At 31.2% G+C, this 22752-nt stretch overlaps 1 long non-coding RNA gene across 1 annotated transcript; it reads left to right on the top strand.

The window, feature by feature from the left end:
* The first annotated feature begins 1342 nt into the window (after positions 1–1342).
* Positions 1343–14440, top strand: LOC136970950 (uncharacterized). The gene is made up of 3 exons (XR_010880071.1): positions 1343–1428; positions 12818–13012; positions 13944–14440. It is a non-coding gene; the product is annotated as an uncharacterized lncRNA (long non-coding RNA).
* The last annotated feature ends 8312 nt before the right edge of the window (positions 14441–22752 follow it).

Below are 22752 nucleotides of genomic sequence, written 5' to 3'. Positions count from 1 at the left end.
ATATACATACACTTTACACGCCATTTTATCTTCTTTCTTCGGTTTTTAATTGTGACTTCATAATGAACTGACGTTAAAATTTATATCTCTGATGTCATAATGGATGTAAATATCTCCCTTATGTGTATAATGACGTCAAATTTATAAATACAATTTGTATAAAACATTAGACACTTTATTGTTATTAACTTTTTTAAAAGAATTATATGAGAATATTTAGAAGATGACAGATAAAATTACAGTCTTATAGAATAATTCAAAGGAAATTATTTAAAATTTGTATTATATTTGTTTTACAAATTTAACTTATATATATATATATATATAAACGAATAGAGAGATTATTCAATTTTATAATTATGATTAATAACCTAACATTTCTACAGTAGCTTAACTCCCTTGGGGTCTTCGAGAAAAATGAATAATAGATATTCATTTCCAAGCAATCTACACCTGCTTTTCATACATCTTTATAAATCATTAATAATTATACAACTGATTATTATTACTAATATAAAATAATTGTAAATATTTGTATACATTTTTCCATGTTTCTTATCGAGCGAAACAATTAAATCAGTGTTAAGTGTATAGGATTTTTGCTTGTCCTTCTAAGTATTTTTTAAAAAAAAAATAAATAAATAACACAAATATAAATATAAATTTTACAATTTATTATCGTATTATAATATAACTAATTTAATGTGTTATAGGAATTCGATGACATCATACAATAATGGAGTTATTGATGGCTCGTATGTCTGCTTCTTTATACTTTAATTGACTTTAATTTTCTATGTTTATGACTCTTCTTGTTTTTAACGGACAATTTTGATGTCAAAGGTCGAATTTTAATCAATTCTAATACTTTCGAACGAAAGATAAAATCATGTAAAATTCAATTTAAGAAAATGTAATTTATCTCTAAATAATTTTACTTGAGGAGGATTAGATTTGTGTGCGCTTATAGGATCAGAAATGGGCAGTTTAACAGTAAGGAACGTTAGAGAAAAGCTTAGATTTAGGTCTATTGGACGTGTGATTACAATAGAGGAGGAATTGGTTAGATGAATTAGGAAGTTAGGGACTAAGAGAGGTAGGAGTAAGTCTAAAAATAGAATAATTTGGAGGGTTTAATACGTCAAGAGCTGAAGACTCGACCCCTTTCTGAGACAAAAAAAGGGTGGACGATGATGATTTTTCAATATATTTTAAATAATTCATCTAAATCTACAATAAAAAACATAAAACACATCAAACTTCCATTTAACGCCACCGTTTGCCTCTAAAATCGACACTAAATCGAATGATTCACAGATACTAAAGGGTTGTGTATTTACGAGGACGATCTATTCGCAAGTACCAGCACTTTGTGAGGGTGTCACTATATAGAACGGCGCTAAATCGAGGTCGAAACCGTATAAAAACGTAAATATAAAATAATTTACCATGCAATTTAATTTTAAATGATTAGACTTTATTTATTTTTTTAAAAATTCTTTTATATTAAATAATTTAAAATAATAATAATAATAAAAACGAATTAATTAATAAATTTATTAAGTTTTCAATGTTTAAAGTTAACTTCTATCGGTCTTATAACTTATAATAATTCATTTTTTAAACTTAATTATACGTTTAGTATAGATTTTAAAATGATGTATTATTATTAATAATTATTAAATGCTATTTAAATTAAAGGTAATTCTATTATAATTTGTTGATGCTATGCAGAAAAACGAATGCTTTTTTCTCTATTAAAGTTTCTTATAATAATTTAAAAATAATCATTTCTTTGTCTATTTGAAAGTAATTTAATACATAATTTATCATAATTATATCTTTCAGTTTTAATATATATATATAAAACCTTTTTAAATACATTTATAATATTTAAAAGACGATAAAATTTTAATTAACATAAGAAATTAAGTTTATAATCGTTTAATTTTAATTATAATTAACTTTTCTACCAGCTAATTGTAATTAAAGTCTTAAAATTCTAATTATTACGGTCGAAACTTCGATATAACGTCACCGTTTGTTTCTCTCTGAAACTGGCATTAAATCGAGTTTGACGGTAAATCGAGGTGTTTACAATAAAATAAAATCGTATATTTTGATGATAATAATTCAGAGATAACCCCGAAGAGTTCTTTATTTAGCCTTAATAATATTTACGAAGAAGAATGGGGGAGGGGGAATGGAGTTACTACTTCCAGAGCGCTTTACCGAGGTTTAATGAATGAATTACAGTAGTGAATAATATCGTTTTCGGTGATAATTATAAAGGAATTTCTCTTTATAAGTAAGGGAAAATATATATATGTTTTTTGAAGTAATTCGATAAAGAAAACGTTTTTAAAATTTAGTTAAGTGGCTTTGTCGCAGGCTAAATATTAATTCTATTGTTACTGTATGCAATTGCTGAGTTACAGAATAGACGTTTGATCATATCTTTAATACGCTTCTCATTTTTATTCATCCATCATTGAACACAATGCCAGCTGATATCTCATCCCTGATTGCCAAAGGGCGTCACAACCAAACATACAATAATATAGAGAATCATTTTTTTCCCCCTCTCCCTTCCTTCTTCTTCTTCTTCTTCTTCTTCTTCTTCTTCTCAAATGGAATTATTAAAAGATCATTATTTATTTGATACTTATATAAAGTATAGATCTAAGTTAGAAATCTGTAGACATAACCATGCATTAAAATAACTATAGACTTTAATAATAAAATGCTTCCAGCTGAATGTGTTTAACTGGTTTCGCGAGATAATATTATTTTAAAATTGATATATTATAATGTATTGTAAAATAATTTTTAAATTATTGAGTCGTATGAGACAGTTTTTACGGCATTTCGAGGAAAATATTAAAGAAAAATCTCCACAAATGACAATTTTCATCGGTTTTGGGTCGTGTGAACACCAATAATGGCAATACAAATGTATTAGATGAGGGTCTCGTTTAACACGTTTGATCAACGGAAAGTGTGCGAAATAAGTGACTTTGCTTGTTTATATATTTAAAATTTATATATATTTCGATCGTATTGTATTATATTTCTTTACAAAGAAGCTCGGACAGGTTATTTATGTATTATAGACAGTAACTGAGTCAGTAATTAAGAAGTTAAAAGACATTCTTAGCGTACGTCCATCATATAACTTCATACGCTTTGAAAATAGCCCGAAATATATATATTTTTGAATATTTTTAATAGTAGAAAATGAAAATCCTCCTTAAAAACTGGAATTTAGAGTAGTGAGACTATCCAAAAATAAGGATTTTCTCATTAAAAATCATAAAATATAGCAACTAGAGGAGCCCAAGAGCTTCCATTTTCTTATTTGGTCTGAGAAATGTCAATGTTAACAAGTTAAAATAATTAATTAAGTTAATGTAATTGAATTAAATTAACTGTTTAAACTTATTAAATATTTCAGGTTGAGTAACTCTGTTCTTTATTCTTATTACATTTTATTTAAGTAAATTAAAAATAGTAGTATAAAGTAGAAGACAATTTATTACAATAATTATTAATTAAATTATCATCGTAACAAATTCAGCATTTTTAAAATCTAATTTAATTGTAATTGTTATTAAATTATCACAATAAGTTAATTAATTATAAAATAAAGTTAACAGTTGAAAGCGTTAAGTTAAAAATAATTGTAATTTGGAGTGTCAAAGATAAAGCGAATGCACTAATAAATAAAATTGATAAATGGTAAATTATAATATAAATTAACAGTTAAAAAAATCAAGATTGTGAGCATTTATAACAATTTATAACAATGTTCTAGTCAGTGGCCGTTGTTACTCTGAAAAATTTCGTCTAGATCAGTCAAAGGATTTACGATGTTAATAGGGGGATAAAATCAGGGGAGGAGTGGGGTACCGAGGTTTTATGGTTGCCTAAATTTCCGCAGGGTCCTAGAGAGTAACCATGAAAAATTTGCTGCAGATCGGTCAGAGCGTTTAGGAGTTAATAGGGGATGAAATAAGGGATGGGACGGGGTTTCCAGGTTTCGTGTTAGCCTATATTTTCCCAAGGTATTCCCGAAGATTAAGAATGAAAAATCAGTCAATTTTATTTTATTATAAAGTAAACTTTTATTAAACATAAAGAATTATCGAAAATATATATAAGAAAGGAAATGATAAAACTAATTATAAATGATACAAATGATGCAGGATAGAAAGCAATAACCTTATCTTCTTACACTTTATCCTCCTCTATTCACCTGTGCAATATATGCAATATACTCGATTCCTTCATTTTCAATCTCTTCTTACACTCGATTTGCATATATATTGGCACAAATAAATCGTGATAATGTTGATGAATTACAATAATGCACGGAATCTAACTATTATTATCATATTAACTCTAGTATTTAATTTGAAAATTCCTAGTTTAACTGGAGGGGGGGTCTTCATCGACACGCTTTATCCGCATAAAGATAGTTTAAACGGTAGAAAATAATCTTCAAAAGCTAACATTTTCTATCGAAAAAATAATAATTTATCTCATCATCTAACTTGATACTTAAGTGAGTTAATACTATTATTAGAACAGGAGAAGAAAACTTACCTTATTTAAATTGAATGTATAATGCCTTTAAATTCCTGCAAATAAAAATAAATAAAGATGTTAAGGATAAATTAAATGTAAAATTTACTTTAAAACATTCGAGATTTTATCAAATTAAAATACTTTCCTCGAAAATATTACACTAAAAATGGCTACTAACAATAGGCAAAAGCGCTTGTTTATGTTTATTACAATTTAAAATTAGATAGAGTAGAACGTTCTAATTAATCTTTTTTGCTAATTAATTATAAATTTAAAGGTAAAAAAATTATATTTTACGTACGATAATACAATTAATCCGGTATTTTAGTTAAAGGGGAAGTACAAATTTGGCATCGAAATAAATTATTCAGAAGACACTTTCATAGAAAACTTTATTCTTAGAAAGACCATACAAAACTGGCTTATAATATTTTACTCTTTAAAGCGGCTTATAATATTAACTTATACGTGATTATTTTATTTAAATATTATTATTATTATTTTTTTCTTTCTAAATTTCGTCTGAAAGATTAGGATGAGTACCTTAACTCTATACGATTTAGTAAAGATTCTGTGAAAAAAACAAAAAAAAGGTATTAAAAATGCTCCTGTACTTAATAACGTCCATTAAAGAATATCGAACAGTCAAACTTCGATTTAGCGCCGTTTATTGGCTTCTGAAAACCTCCAAAAAACGAAATCTACGCGCAAGTTGGAGCTTGGAATTTGACACGATTTGATGTCTTTTGTGATGCAAAATCGAGAAATTTAGTAATTCGAATATACCGAAGGATCCTCTGTTTAATATTTATGGTGTTCGACGAGGGTGGCACTAATTAGAAGGACGGTATATCGGGATCTCGATTGTGATGTAAGGCATTCTCATAAGCTGATTTAGCTTGTGTGGCTTTGTTTGAAATTTGTAAAGTAATGGCACGAAGAATGGTCCAAATTAGAAAAGAAACTGCATAAATTTTGAGTATAATAGAACAATAAACAATTCCCCACAATAATTAGAAGAACAAAAGGATCAAAAATGACATTATCATCAGTCGGGTTCAAGATGTCTTTATTCTTTATTTTTATTTAATTTTGAACGTACAGTACGACACTGGCAAGTTTAACGTGATATTATTTAGAATATTCTTCACGTAACATAATAATAAAAGCTTAAAATATATAAATGCATAAATTAATTATAATTAAATAAATATATTTTAAACTCTGCTTCAGTCGAATCTCCCAATAACGCCATTTTTTTTTTCGGGAATTAATTGTTTTGGGGGGACAAAATGCATACAAAATAACCTCCAAACAACGTCCACTTTGTGTCCGTTGTTCAGAGGTTTGACTGATTTTGAGCCGTGGTTATCCACATTTTAAGAGTTTTAATTATATAACGTCACCTTAAGCGACTATAGAGCAAAGAAAACGGTCATTTTTCGTATTTTAAAAATAACTTAAAGTTAACGGCGCCATTGATTACGACTAATTATCGATTTATCTTCCATATATTATGATTAAATTAGAATTAACTAATGACAATCAATCAAGAATGTCACTTGCCATTAACGTTATTCAAATGGCTTATCGAATCATTTCTGTTTATCCGCGTGAAAGTTCCGTCCAGTAAATCGATGTTTGTGGTAATTTTATTTATTTTTTGTTAACTTCAGAGTTTTTTTTTAACTTTACACGTTCAGACAATGACGAAAATGAAATTGTAACTCATAAAATAAACATTAAGTAGAGTTTCTCGTTCTTGACTGATGACTTGTCAGGCAGGTAAGAGGCCACAACGTCAAATTTTATAAATCGAATTCGATAAGAGATAGGAATAGACTTAATTAAATAATCGGAAAACCATCGAATTATTCTTCAAATTGTCAAATTTACAGCCTGAGATCTTATTGAAAAAGCTTCTTCTATAGGCCTACTTCTTAATACACTTCTGTGGATAAAAGTGTGGATTTTAAGTAAATATATTTTTTTTTTTTTTCTTATCTTATAATGGCTAAAGGAAGGGAAATTTCTTATTTTTCATAATATAAATGAAGCTTAACGATACTTCACGGTTTAATAGTGTGGCAAATCTTAATCACTAGCTTCTCACTAGCAATTGGATGCACTTCTACAGAAATTCCCTTCACATAAGCGCATATTTTTTTGCTCTTGGAAACTATAAAATATGATATTACAAGGAAAATGAACGTAAAAATTTGATTTTAATTACCGTAATTTATTTCTATGAGTTTAATTTTACAAAAGAACAATTTATATTTGTTAATTGTTAATTATTGTAAGCAATGGAGTAATGGGAAGAGAAGAAGAAGGAGAAGCATTTATTTATTTTCTTAAAAATATTTAATAGCTCTTCTTCCTTCCAGGCATTTAATATAAACAAATTGTTTTTATTTTTTTATTTTCTTAAATTAAAAAGTCAGATTTAACGTGCAAACAAACAGAAAATAATGGTTGGCACATCTTAAACCTTTAACCCGAATGTAACTTATCGCTATTGGTTATTTGCACAAGACTCGTTAGAATATTGACCAATAGCCACTTGTATAAGGCGTCACGTGCGGCTACTCGGCTTTCGCGATGTATTTCGGGTAAACTACTTAGATGACGTGATCCTGTAGGTGTCGCCGTGGGTGCATTTCTTTCTTCCCCTTTCGACCAGGTTAATTACAGATAACCGTTCGGCCTACTGGCTGTGTTTCGAGCTATATTATTACATTCCTTATACTCGACTGGGCCTTAATTAACAGGCTCCTTGCATATTAAGATAGCCTCGGGGAGATATAAAGGGGATGGACGGCATGTATGCCGGTCAACACAAAAGATCCACTGTGCGTTGCAATGGGAAGCATGGTGTGAATATTAATGCCACTCTGAGAATTCCCCGTCGGGTTAGTTGCAGGGTTAGGGGAGAGAAAGCTAATTTATTTACCTTAAAGTAAGAATCACTGGACATGCAGCTCGCATAATCCAGAGCTGCTGATTTTGTCCAGTCGTAAAGTGTGATGTCAATGAGGGATCAAAGGTTATTAAAGATAAAACGGTGCTTAATTTATTTCGTGCTTAAGAACGCCGCCATTTATTTAAACATTTAATAATTAGGCTTTTTACACGTTAAAATAAATCATTTTTAATTATATATATATATTTTTTTTTCTCCTCCTCATCTAGTTTAAAAGGGATGCAACAATCAATAAGTCTTCTACATTTTATAAATTTAACTAATATAAATAAAACACTATTCTAACAACTGCTCTAATTTACATAAGTACAAGAACCTTTCCGACTTGTTTCCATTATTTCTTATTTTTATAGACTATAAAAATTTTTGTACGTATCTCATGACAAAGAACCATTTTCATGTCTTCTTGTAGGCAAGATTTTTTTCATTTCGCATGACTTGTATCTGAACTTTCACTTGTAGGTTTGGTAGAAAATAAATCATTTCTTGTAATGCTATTTATGCCAGCACACCTATAAATTTATAAAGAACGATCAGTTTAAACAGGTTAACCTGTATTTAGACTACTTTAAAAAAGAATCTATTATAGGGTAACTCGAATCACACAGATTTTTAATGAGTAAAAAAAAAAACTAATAATAATGCTAATAATTTATAGACATTTCAGTTTAAATAAATGTAATTTTTGATTTATTAAAATGAATTTTATTCTGACTCTTCGCGCCGTAATCAATTTTAAATGGTGTATTTTTGGGGGGACAATCGATAAATATTTACCGTGGATAAAAGGCCACAATGGCATTATTCCCCGTAGCATCCGAGTCCTTGTATTAATGCGAGAAAAACTTAAGTAACTGCCTATTTAATTATAAATTTGACAAGTTGGATTTTAATAATCCGTGTGAGGTTGAGATCCAGTTTTAGGCCTCAAGAAACGGAATGCCTATGCATCACTTCATGCCCAAATCACGCACGCCGTTCTTCACTCGAGGCCTTCTGACTCAAATCATTCGGTGTTGTTGATAAACATTGAGATTCCATTGCATTAAGCACTTCTTTGTTTCGGAGGAAGAAACGGCGGACGGTTGCTGAGGTTCAACGAATTAAGTTTAATCAGAGAGACGACTGCCGATGGCAAGACGAGACTGTTTTATTAACCAGAAGATGTTCTCCCATCACCTCTATTAACCTCGACGAGACGGGGGTGGCCAGGTAGCCGAGGCGGCGGGGGAGGTTTGCTCCCGTATGCGACCCCGGACGTCACCTGTAAATCTTGGAAATTCTCCCTGTTCATCTGTTCAGCTCCCACGGTAACCGACGTCGAGACAACAGGGCCCGCCCACCACCTATTAGTTTTAGACGTACAAGTCGTTAAGCCTACTGGTTGTGAGAGGCAGTACTTAATGTCCATAGCTGCTGCGAATGGCCGGGGGCATGGACGGGGAATGTTTTACAAGCGAAATATAATTTGTATCTTGTCTGTCTGCCTCGTTTTGGCAGCGATGGAATTCCACCCTCGATTGCAGCAGACTCATGCGATTGACCAATTATGCACTCCGAAACGGCTTACGACTTTGCATAATTTCGATACGAGCGCCGGCATCTTTTCTCCAAACACTTCATTCGATCATTTTTTTTCTTCTTCTTCTTCTCCTCCTTTCTTAATGGAGAAAGAAACGACATTCTCTGGAATTTAACTGTGCGTGTGTCGTCCTTCTCATCACGTTTTATGATCAATCATATTTACAAAGGACAACTTAAAAAAATTCAAAAAATTAAAAAGTTTGAAAGGGAAAAACTTATCCGTTTGGGTTTTACAATGCATTTTCTAAAAAACGAATTTTCAATGCCGTGTTTTGTGTAGTTGGTAAAACGAACCGAAAGTGACATTCAAGATGGCGAAGTGGGTACCTCAACCATGTCCCGGGGCTAACCATTCACACAGCGGCCGCGAGGTTAAATACCTCCCTTATTAACAACAGGTTGAAGGAAAGTTGCTCGGACTGGCGTTGGTTTTATAGGCAAACCGCCACTTCAAATTTATAGCATAATAACCAACGCAACTGTCTCCATGGTCCCTACCCATTTAAGCCTCGTCCTCCGGCCTGAAGTCCTTATCGTTGGAATGTACTCTTTCGGTCCACCCTTGCCAAGCGTCACCTGCTCTTCGGGTCCCACCTGTTCCCCCAGGGAGAATTGCCTAACGAATGATTCCGAAGCTCTTATATCAGTCAAATTGTGGAAGGAGTTGAAATTATCATCTAATCATTGGACTGGAACCAAAAAAAAAACATTGGTATATTTTGATTTTTTCCCGTGTTTACACCGCGATATTAGAGTCGTTTTAGCGGAATAACATCGATAATTATTAATTCTCAGGCTTTAGAAATAATTTATATTGAAATTTTTAAAATTATTTACGCGGTATTAACAGCCAACGATAAGAAATTCACACACACACACACACACACACACGTATACACGTATACACGAGAAAAAGCAATTCACTTTCACTCCATTTGTCGACAAATGTCGCGCTCCGATCGAATATAACATTTATTGACGTGACAAGCCATCTGTCGACAAGAATCGAAACTAAGCATGAACATTTTTTTGCCGCGGACTCTATAGTTCTTTCCAGTCAGAAGGAAATAGAGATGAAGGGTTGATGGGAAGACCACACCCTTTAAAGTTATAAATAACCTCAATCAAGGCTGGATCTGATCGATGGTGCTAGTCGATAGGTGTCGCCACCTGCGCTCTAGGGACGATGTGACATCCTGGCGATCCGGTTCCACCCCGATCAAATAACAGCCAGGGGCGACATAGAGTGGTTCGACTTCTTCCCAAATCTGTCCGCCTACACCAGCCGCTTGTTTCCTCGTTCAGATGAGACAATGAACGATGCACTGGCCAAGTGTTGTGAATAGAAAGGTTCTATTGGGAATTCATTATCGATCATTCGTGTGTTTGTTTCCCTATATTTAAAACATAAACAATACCAGAACGAAAGCGGAAATCTCTCGCCAGAGGTGTGGCTCATACTGAAAATATATATATATATCCCTACACATGTCGAACTCTCAAATTTGCACCTCAAATTTTTATGTCAGAGGTACAGATAAGGAGTGGCCGAAGGGCATATGAAACGCCCAAAATATTAGAAAAATATTTAAAATGTTAAAATATTGATTCCGATATAAAATTGAATTCGATTTTCATTTAAAAGTCGTTGATAATACAACCAATTTCCAAGTCTAAGATAAGCATTTTCACGTTTTACATTTCCATTTAATGTTCGCTCAATGCTCAATCATAGTAGTCAGTTTGCTACTTCGTGATCTTTTTCAGAAATAGGCGTATCTTGAAACATATCATTATAACAGAAGAAACTGAAATATAAGGCCTATATTATGTTGTCAAGGTATTTCTTTGATTTCTTTCTTTAAAGAGATCTTAACTTAAACAAACGGGCGGCGCGGCAATTAATGTCTTTGTCCTGTTCAATTGTACGCTTTTCTATAGGTTAGCTACAATTTAATGGGATATAAATCAAAATTAGTAAATAAAACCGTTTCCGGTTAATAATATTTATCCTTTTTTTTATTTATTTAAAAAATCGATACGTAACCTACTTAAATTCAAACATTACATCTATTAATAACGTAATTTTGTTTAAAATAAGGAAGTATATCGAACTTTAATTACTTGTATACTTAATTAGGTAAATATAAATGATTTTTTTATATAATTTATTGAGGGATTTAACCTAAGTTTCTATCAATACAAATGGGTCTGACTGATAATCGAATCAGATCAAGAGGCCAGCGTGTCAACACATCACAGCAATTGGCATGGAGTCACTTAATATCGTATCCCATTCCCTCTTCATCTTTAACTCCACCTATTCCTGACAAGTGCTTATCTAAGGTATAGAACGACATGTTAGGTTTAGTTGAAGTCGCTGCCATTAGTTATCTTGTCTTTAAAGTTTAATCTCGTTATATTAATGGACAATGCTTTTCTTTTTTTCTCCCCTTCCTCCTCTCCTTCTAACTTGGCAAATATTAGCATTTGTAATCACTCGGCACGATATAATATTAATTGCTTGTTAATGAATTTTTAAAAAGTTGTAACGACATTCTCGTCGAAATGTTTTTCGTACCCGGAAATACTTTGGAGAAAAGAAGGAAGTTTTGGGGCGAGGACCTGACATTTGGGCGCGAGGACAAACACAAGGTCGTCTATCCACCTGCTGGTCACAAGGCTATGCGAGGGTGGTCTACTACGTGAAGAATGCGTGACGTTTGTTCCTGCTTTCTTACCTACAAACGTGCAACAGGTGACAGTTTAAGAAAATTTCCTACAAAAATAAGCTTTAAAACCATTTAAAAAAATTAATATTGTATAATATTATTTTTATGTAAGTCCAAGTTACATAAGTATAATATATAACCGATGTGTTATTCGTTGTAAAGTATCGGATATCAATTGCTTTTTTAATTATATTTTCTTATATATATATATATATAACGCGGAGATAAACAGAAAATCAGCATCCCTCAACCGGTAAATCGCGATCTCCAGCGGTTCTAAACTTATCCAGTACAATACTTCCATAATGAAACACAGTAAAACGTATCTTCTACTGGAAAAATACTTTAAAAAGAATCGTAAATTAATCTTTATATCGTCAAATCTGTGTAGTGATTAAAGCTAAAATCGGCATCCCTCAACCGGTGGATCGCGAACTCTAACAGTTGTCATCCTATTCCAGAATATTATCACGATAATACTTCACAATAAATTAAGAAATATAATTATAAATTAATCTTTAAAAGCAGGAAAAACTCCTCGAAACTATAATTAATTAATTAAATAAATATTTTAATTAGTAGCCAGCAAAAAAAAAAGCCTGTATGATTGTCTATCCGTAAAAAATATTTCTTGATTATTTAAAATAATTTTATAAATTTATTTTATTAATAAAATATTTAAATTTCATGTAAACAAAGCAAAAAGATCTGCATTTTAATATATTATAATTGATACTATGATTCATAAATAGAAAAATCAATTATTATTATTATTATTATTTTTTTGTGTATGTATGGGGGAGTAAAATGCTTAGAAAATGTTTTATTTATTAAAAAATAAACTAAATAAATATTGCATATATTAATTTATTGATTTTATATAAAAATATAAATGAAAAAATAATTGTTTCTTTATAAAATAAAATCAAAGTATGAATGTTTACTTCTCGAAATAAATGAATCTGAGGAGGCGCTGCACATTTACTCTTATGACGTCATACGGCGTTACCTAGGTAACAAAGACGGAGTAATGACGTCACTGCGACTTTTCCCAGGAATCCAGGATGACGTTAGTGCATTAAAGTGTAGAATATATATCCAGGACGAGGAAAAAATAAAGTAAAAGGTAAGAAAGAATCAGTGATGTTTATGAAAAATATTGTTTATTGGAAGATCGAAATGTCAAGTGATTTAACCTTAAAAAAATATAATATAATATATATATATATTTTTTTTTTCTATTTGTTCGGACACACAAAAATTCCAATAGCACTTTAAAAATATTATAATTTTTTTTAATAATTAAAACAATCGATTAGGTTACGTTTCGAGCTTATAATTCGAATTAATACAAATGTTAAAATAAAAATTAAATAATTCTAATCTACGACGACAGATGGCAGCACTTTGAAGTACCCGGGTATTGCTGCTGTTTGCATTAGTGCATTAGCCGTCAACGTAGAAATCGTATCGAAATTTATATAAATGTACGTTTGTTACATTTATAGAGTCTAACCATCACAAATCGGGGGGAAATTATCCATTGTTAAAGGGAAAGAAGGGAGTGTAACGAACACCCTCGCAACGCTTCACGTACGGAGGCCCACTTAAGTAGGGTGACTAGAAGAGGACCGTGCGTGAAATGTTATTTTAGTCATGCATATAAAGCTCTTTATATGACGTAAGAGGTCAGAGATCTTCCGCTCGGCTTACTGCCTCGGGTAAAACTAGAAAGTCGATCGAATTTCGATAATGATCGACATCTTCGATTCTTCTTCTTCTTCTTCTTCCTTCCATAATCTCCACTATATAATCCCATTCAAATATATTATCTTTATAAAAAATCTATTAAATTACATAATTATCGATACGATCTACAAATTTTAACATAGAAAATATAGATATTTAATGAAATCTTTATCTGATTTTATTGAATTAAATTAATGAAGAAGTTGAAGAATGGATGATGAAAACGATAGGAAATGAATGAAATTTTTAAGTAACTTGATATTTAAATAGGGAAAAAGAAGCTATTTTATAATTATTCTTTTTTGCAGGATTGCAATGGTGTTTTTACCATTCGTCAGCACGATTTATAACACTGGAAGGGATCCTCAACTACGGCCATATTTGGTACTGAATTGTAGCCGTTACTTTATAGGTTTGAGCGTAACCAGTTTTGTCTTGGGATGCATTTGCTTCGGATTAGCATACATGCCTTCTTCTCCATATTATAATGAAAAACCAGCAAATATTGTAGGCCCTGTTATGTTCTGTATATCAGCAGCTACCTTCTTCCTTTCTGGTTTTTTGTTCATAATATCCAGGAAAATGGTAATAAATGTTAATCACAGATTACTCCAGCAGGAATAGATCCCGATTCTTTCTTTCTTTTTTTAACAGAATGCATTTTCTGTAAATAGACTATTGTGTAATGTTTATAAAAGGTGTTGGCATTTATTAATTCTTTTATAATTTGGCCATATATTCGCGTTAATTTTGTATAAGTTTATGTAGTGATTACATTTAAGAATAAATGAATAAATCAAATATATGTATAGAATTACAATTTTCTACTCTTTCTACTTTTATTATTCAGGGTGGCCTAAGCAAACGATGGACTTATTATTATTATTTATTTGTGTTTTTTAAAAATTATTTATTTAATTATATTTATTGTGTAATTTACATTATAATATATTTTAATAAAATTAAAAAAAAACAAATTCTGTTGTATTAATTTATAAAAGCGCGGAGGACCGCACAGTCTAAACAGGATAAGCTTTTAATTTTCTAAAATATTCTGAATAAAAATACAAATACAGTAGACCCCCCTATAACACGGTAGATACGTTCCGTGTTATATGAATCCGTGTTGTACGAGTCACTTAAATACATGAGCCAATCACAGCCTGTGATTGGCTCATGTATTTAAGTGACTCGTACAACACGGATTCATATAACACGGAACGTATCTACCGTGTTATAGGGGGTCTACTGTATATGTATACATATATTTATAGATAGATGACACGTAAAGCCGGATAACCGAAGACCGGTTAATCGAGTTCTAATTGTAAATGATATAAGCGCACGAAACAAGACGAGAAGTCGAGAAGTATTTTCGTTTGTTTAAATGCATTATAAAAATTTTTATATCGAAAAAATTTGTGATTGATGGAGAAGGGGGAAGAGATCGAATGAAAAGAATGGATAAATATAGAAATGAAAGGTAAGAAGATTGATGTGGGATTTGCCTTTCGCAAAGAGAATGCAAAGGATAGATAAATTGTACATTATACAAGTAAAAAGAGAAAGTAAGATTGAGAGCAAAGTTTCTTCCTAATGGAAAAGTTGGATTATAATTGCGTGGGAGGCACATAATTTTGTCTATAGCTTCATTTATTTCGTAGAATTTAGTGAAATCATTATACAATAAAGAAATATTCCGATATTTTTAAAGCTTTGGTGTCAGGAGAGGGGTCAAAACGGAGACTTGCTCTCCCCTGGGATGGAGTAATATATTCCACAAATTATAATCGTAACAGGGATTGAGGTATGTAACCTCACACCCTTCGATCATGGTACACTTTTGTATTGATGCAATCAGTGGCGTAGCTAGGGGGTGCAGTAGGTGCGGTCCGCACTGGGCCTCTGGAAAACGATAAGCCCATGGGGGCCCGAAAATCACGAAAAAAAGACCCGAAAAATTTTTTTCGGGGCCCACAAATCTGGTTCCGCACCGGGCCCGGAGAATCCTAGCTACGCCACTGGATGCAATGGAGTATTTTATAATCTACTCTTGAAGAAATCCTCCCAAAATTAAATAAGGGAATTATTTATTCACAAGAAACTATAGTTGGAAGGAATTAAGCAGTACATCTGCAACGTAAATAAGAGAAACAATACTAAAATGGCGCTAAAATGTGACATTGGGCGTGGGAGTATTTGAATCCGTATTCGGTGTCCCCCAAAGAACTTCGTAGTTAGAAAAACAGGAAGCTTTGAACAAATATAAAGCGTACAAAGTCAATATTTATAAGAAAAATGAATAAGAAAATCGAGAATGTACATAAAGAAAGATAATCTGTAATCATGGACTCTGTTACGATTTCCATTGTAAATTTAAATGAAAGCTAAAAATGGAAGATGTTATACGTAAAGAGAACACGAACCCGCTTTTAACAATAATAACATCAGTACACACTCTGCATAAAATATCTCAATATCAGCGTTATAAATAATACCTAACGTAATAACTTAGTTCGGGCAGACAGACGGATGCATTTCTTTCATATAAATACATTCAAACCTGCGAACCACGGTCACCGACGAGAGCATAAGAAATGTTCGTTGTTCGGAGGTTATTTCGTATGCATTTCAAAAACAAGTGTTCCTGAAAAATGGCCGTCGTTTAGAGGTTTGACCATTATAATTTAAATGCAATAAAACAATAGAGACAAGTGTTTTAAGTCGTAGAAATTCACTCTATTTACATTCCAATATAAAATAATGTTTAAAAAATGAATTTAAAATATTAAAAAACAGTCGAATTTGATTATAAATTGGAGAAAAGTCTAAAATAAAACTTGAGGTCACCATTAAAATGGAAGTGAACCCACTTCTTCCGTTTTAATCGCCACCGCAAAAGTAAAAATAATATACATATCTGTTTTATACCCGAAATGAACTATCCGACGTACGTATGTCTGTCTGTAGGTTACTATTTTTTAAATAATTACGTGGCTTAATTAATGTATCAAATTATCTACAAAACGCTGCGAATTAAACACTTTAATAATTAAAAATTAAGTTCTTGTTAGTACAATGATTTATATCATACAAAACTGTGTATTTAAATATCGGGAATTCCCCAACTTAGTCGCTAGTGACCCCGAAAGGTCAATTCTATTTACACATAAAAAAAAATCACATAGATTAAAGTATAAGTATAATTTTCCATCCGGTTCCTCTACTGTACTGATGAAATTTTACAACTGTTTACGGTTTAATAATGGAAATATTCGTATACCCAATGAGGGAAAGATGTATAAAATTACCATTTACCATCAGTCCACGAAGGTCCATTTGTTTTTCTATGTTTCAGGAAGGCTTTTCTTTTCCTGTCGGCCTTTCGATCCTTCTTGATAATGCACCACCAAATAAGGCAAAATAAACCTCCCAATACACCTAAATTTGCTGCCGTGATGAGTAAAACGATTCCACTTTCTTCTAGGCCCTCTGGTAAGTTATAATATAATCCTATTATCAAAATGGCCGCTCCTACGCATATTCCTAGTACGGATATAGTAAGGATGCATGCCAATGTACACAAGACACGAAGTTTTCGCGGATCCTTCTTTCGTTTCTTATCCTTCATGTTCTGCCCCTGAGAAATATATAATGGTTTTCAAATTTTAATGGACTAAAAATTAAAATCTCTTTACTATATAAAAATGTTTAAAAATTTGCATAAATTCCGCTTAATATTATTATAAAGAGCGTAAAAAATTGTGTGTATGTAACACAAGATTTGCTCATAAACTAAAGTTTAAGGCCTGGCGTTATGAGTGTTTTTCGGGCCTCAGACCGAAACCCCGCGATATCAGAGGGCCCTATTTTCAAATTTATAAGAAAATTCGTTTCTGCAAATATTTTGAGGCCCCACTAATAAGTTTTTTTCGAGACCACCGCAAAACCACCTTAAGGCCTCACATTTTCCTACGTATTATTACTCGGTGAAAGAATGGGTCTGTTATATATTAATATTAAAGCTTAAAGCTGTAACTCTGTGTTAAAAGTATTAAAATTATTATCAAATTTTACAATATAACCCACATTAAACTCCTTCGTAAAATTAATCTATTAATTATAAACACGTGTAATTTTAGTATCAAACCAACACTTTTACAGCTCAAAAATACATTAAAAACTATACAATTTTAAATGTAATTAATTGTAAATAATGATTATATTATACTTACATTCTGATTTATGTTCGTTTAAATTAAAATCAGCTCGTAGTCAAGTTCCAAGTGTAATTACATCTTTGTGTATGCTCGTTACTAAGCATCTCTTATTCACATCACGTGAGATAGACAACATTACTACAGTCTTCAACACATTTCTTTACATCTATCAACACTCAAATTACGATAAAAACCTTTTAGAGTTAATAAAATTACATCTCTAATTATTAAAATAATATTTATTATATTATAATTCCATATATAACAATACTTAAACACTAAACAAGGCCGTTAAGTTTTATTGTTAGCCTAAGCTATGTAAAAGACTAGAGGCCCTCTTCCGCCTTATAATAATGTAAAATACGTAATAAATTTTGTAAATTGAGTGAGGCCCCTCCTAGTACGAGGCCTTACAACTGATCTCGCTTTATAAGGCTTCAATAGTTAACTACAAAGGTATTTTTGTAATTAGAAAAAGGCCATTGTTCGGAGGTTTGGGAATAAATTTCCAAAATTGGAAATAATCAGTTAAAATGTTCGCAAATATTAGTGTTAGTAACAAGATTGTTTTTAGTTATTGTCTTTTTTAATAATTACTACATAATTTAACTTGTTTATATTGATTTTTTTTTTAAGTTAAAAAATTGCGTGAGGACACGAATATCATTAATTTTCTATTATTGTTTCCTTTTTAATTACTTGTATTCGTGTCATTTATTCAATTATGTATAGGTTACATTCAATGAATTTAAAGTGTCTTGGATATAGGGCTGCATTTTCACATAAATCGAACAAGCTGCAATTTGGGGCCTCGCATTATAAGTCCTCACGCACATTCTTGTATCATTATTTGGTGGAGAAAAAGGGCCTATTCTATTATAGCTTAAGGCCTCATATTTTGGAGAGAAAGGGCCTATTCTAGTATAGCTTAAGGCCTCATATTTTGGAGAGGAAGGGCGTGTTCTGTTATATGCCTCACATTTCTGCATGTATGTATTTGGTGGAGGAGGAGGTCTCACGTTTTTGTATATATCATTGCTTGGTAGAGTGGAAGGGCCTGTTCGCTGTTATAGCTCAGGGTCATAACAAATCCAACTCCGCTCTTTATTTTAAATTTTTGGTGAAGAACTTTAGCATAAAGAAGTTTTTCCTTCTACAAATTTTTTTTTAATTTCTTAGATTTTTATCCATTCTTTGTATTAAAATATAATTAAATATATTTTTCCATTATGCAAATTATGTTTATTATATATTAAATAATTGCACATTCCTTATGTATTTTATATTTAATTGTTCGTATTTAAATGCTTCAGAATTGCAATTATTAGTAGGTGCTGCCATCTCGTTTTAGTCACGAGAAATAAAGTTGCTTACGACAAATTTCTGTTGTTATATTTGAAATACTAAAATGTAAATTATTTTCATAATTATACTTAAGAATTTGTTTTCGTTTAACAATTTTGTTGCAGAAATAATTATTGTGCTGTTATAAGCACTTTCACACATTTAAAAATTGCTTTTTATGATTTATTGTTACCATAAAGTACACGTGCTGCACACAGGTAAAAAAAACCTGTATATATATATATATACACCCATAAGAACCCCCCCTGCTACAGACTATAGAATGTGTTAATTCGCTCATGTCAGGAACACATTAGACCTAGCCAAGGGGGAAACAGATTGATGTGTTACACGTACGGCCGCCATCTTGAATGAAACTCCGAAAATGTAAATGAAGGGGGTCATGTGACACATCATTTAGGGTCAGAATTTCACAAGGGATTGATTGCTTAAAGGTTTTATTGACCTACCTGGAACGGTTACAGAATTAAGCACATTACATGATGTGCTCAAGGTATACATTCTATATTCTGTAGCAGGGGGTGTTAAGTGACTTCCTTTCCCACCCTGTATTAATGTATACATTTGTGTTACAAACTATGGGACACGTGTTTAGCATTATTGCTTTCTGTAATGCGTTATTGTTACAAATGGGGCTTTCCCAAACGAACGTTGACCTAAAAGTTCAATAAGTAAATGCCTGATAAGTTGTATTGTTTCTTGACTATTGTGTAATTTAATGTTACAATATAAAAATAAACAGATTTGTGTGTTATTTTTATTTAAAATATCTATAAAAAGTACATTATAATACAATTACAGTTTCAAGGAAATGGTTTAATAGGATTATCTTCGTTACGATGATTTTAACCGGGAATTCCCAATTTGTATGGTCGGTGGACAAATTTATTTTATTATATACTTAAAAATATAATAATAATTGTTATATATTTTAATTTTAGTACAGTAAAAAATACAAAAATGTCATTCAATATACAGTATTGCCTCATACTTCGAATTTAATTCGTTCCAGGAGATCGTTCGAACTCCGAATCAATTTTTTCTATTAGAAATAATGGAAAGCAAATTAACCCATTTCCAGACCCTAAACAATGCCCATTTCGATAAACTTCAAAGAGCAAATACACGTAATTTAAGGTAAAAATAACATTAAAATGCGTGTTTTAATTTAATTATTTTATTTTTTTCACTGCACGTTCGACCTTTGAAGCATCGTTCGAAAGTCTGAAGCATTTGAAGTAGAAGATAACAATTTCCTAAATTTCTTCACGTCATTTCTATTAAATAAGGTTTAATTGCACATAATTAGAGAGACGATATTACTAAAGACTAATCAGTGAGGTAAATGTGCTGTGTTGGATGAATTATGAATTATTGTATTGAACATTATAACACTACCCGAGCTACTTTATAGCATTGAGGGCCTTAACTTAGAGATATAATTCTGTTAAATAGCATACATTTTTGAAGAATTTATTTATGTATATATCTTACCTCTAATTAGGATCAAGTCAAAAATCATAAAGACATTCATTAACATGGTTCTTAATACAAATTCTTTATTATAACAAGTGGAAACTTTATTATGCAGTATTTATGTGGATGCAATACATATTATTTTTATATTAAATCAAATATCCTTTGTTATATCACCTGCCCAACAGCCAGTGTAAGATTATGCTAGAATACTACATAATAATACACAGTACTACATATACTATGTAACATTGTATGTAGCATTACTCTAGTTTTACATACAATACCCTGTATCCATTATATTTTCATCACCCTGTATTCTGAACTAGTAACCATTAAGTAGGTTTCCTTTAGCAGAGTTAAGTATACACTAAAGTATACTTAACCACAACCTATACACTTATCCAAACAATGGGATTTCAGTCCAGAATATGTAAAAGAAAATCTTTGACGACAACTACGCGTCCATGAGATATATACAACTGAGCACAAGACTGTGATGGACTGGAATCTGGTAATCTTCAGCAATGAGAGTAAATTAATCATACCCATTAGATAGTAGGCCTGTTTAGAAAAAAAGGGAACAAAGAACCCTACTTGTACAAAATGCAGTGTGAAGTAGCATTCAAGTGTCAAGGTTTGGGATTCCTTGATGACTTGAAAAATGATTATTTATAATGGGAACTGTTATTCTGAGTACAAAGAAACAGTCAATACTATGAATTAATAGAACTGATAGGACAATATTTTGGCAATGAAACATCACCTTCCAGCAGGATCTTGCCCATGCTACACCTCAAAAGATAGTTTGCCAACCACTAGATATATGTATTGTTATGGGCTGCAAATTCGATTGCAACCTGATCAAGACTGTGTGGAAGCTTAGGAAGCAATGTCAACCCACATCCAACAACAGTGAATGCTCTGAAAAGCATTATTCAGCATGTTTAGAATGACTTTTCCATTGCAGATTGCCAAAAACTGTAGAGCTCAATGCCAAACAGATGTCGTGCAGTGTTACGTGACGAAGACTACCAAACCAAATAGTAATTACGTAGAACAGTAAAACTTAAAAACCTATTGTCTTCTGATTATGCAAACAATTCTGAATAGTTTTTAGAATTGCATGTTTTTCTGAACTATGTCTGATGCCAATATAACATGCTAATGTTACTTTAACTCGTATTACCATAATTTTTGTTGCTTTATTCAAATATATAATTCTTTATTTCTCATATGTTCAATAAATAACGTAATAAAAACAATGCCTTAAATCATTCTTAGTTACTAAACTTCATACGATTAATTACTTAACTTGCTACCTTGCAAATGTAGTAGTATATTGCAAAAATTCTCATATCACATCACGCTCATCAAGTTTAATCTGAATATAGTTATTTTCTATACTGAATTTGTAATAGGAGATCCCTTTGAAACTATTCTTACTTTGTGAAATATTTATATGATTTCATAATTGCACTTCTACATATCTGTATCTTTGTGTTTAAATCTTTCAAGTTACATGGATATCCAAGCTACAAACAACTCCACTAAAACCCGATACATTATATAACTAAAATCAACCACTGCCATATGTTATTGGGCTAAATAACAGCTGTAGTATTAATAAATTACCAAACAATTTGAGACTCTCTTAATAAATTTAATAAATGTATCAAATTGTTTAGTATATATATTTATCTGAATGTCCATGCTTTAAAAGAATCTCATTTCTGAAAAATTTTATTTCAAGAACAAAATTTGTATACAAATATCTGCATTCTTTACATTGTAAAATGACACTTTCTATAATATTGTAAAAATTTTAAATCAAATTCATTAATTTTTATAAATAAAATTACAGAAATGTACCATCTCTCAAGGCCGATATATATTAAAAAGTGTAAGCATAATCGACGTCTCTAATACAAAATTCCTGCTACTATTAGCAACGGTCGAGGTCTGTTAATTACAAACAAAGGAAAAATTTTGCGTGTAAAATTATAAAATTTAATTGTATATAATGAATTTGGCGATGCTATAACAATTAGGCCTG

Source organism: Centruroides vittatus, unplaced genomic scaffold (assembly GCF_030686945.1).
Source record: "Centruroides vittatus isolate TY-2023 unplaced genomic scaffold, ASM3068694v2 contig_2226, whole genome shotgun sequence".
Lineage (NCBI taxonomy): Eukaryota > Metazoa > Arthropoda > Arachnida > Scorpiones > Buthidae > Centruroides > Centruroides vittatus.
This window is presented reverse-complemented; position numbering and strand designations above follow the sequence as displayed.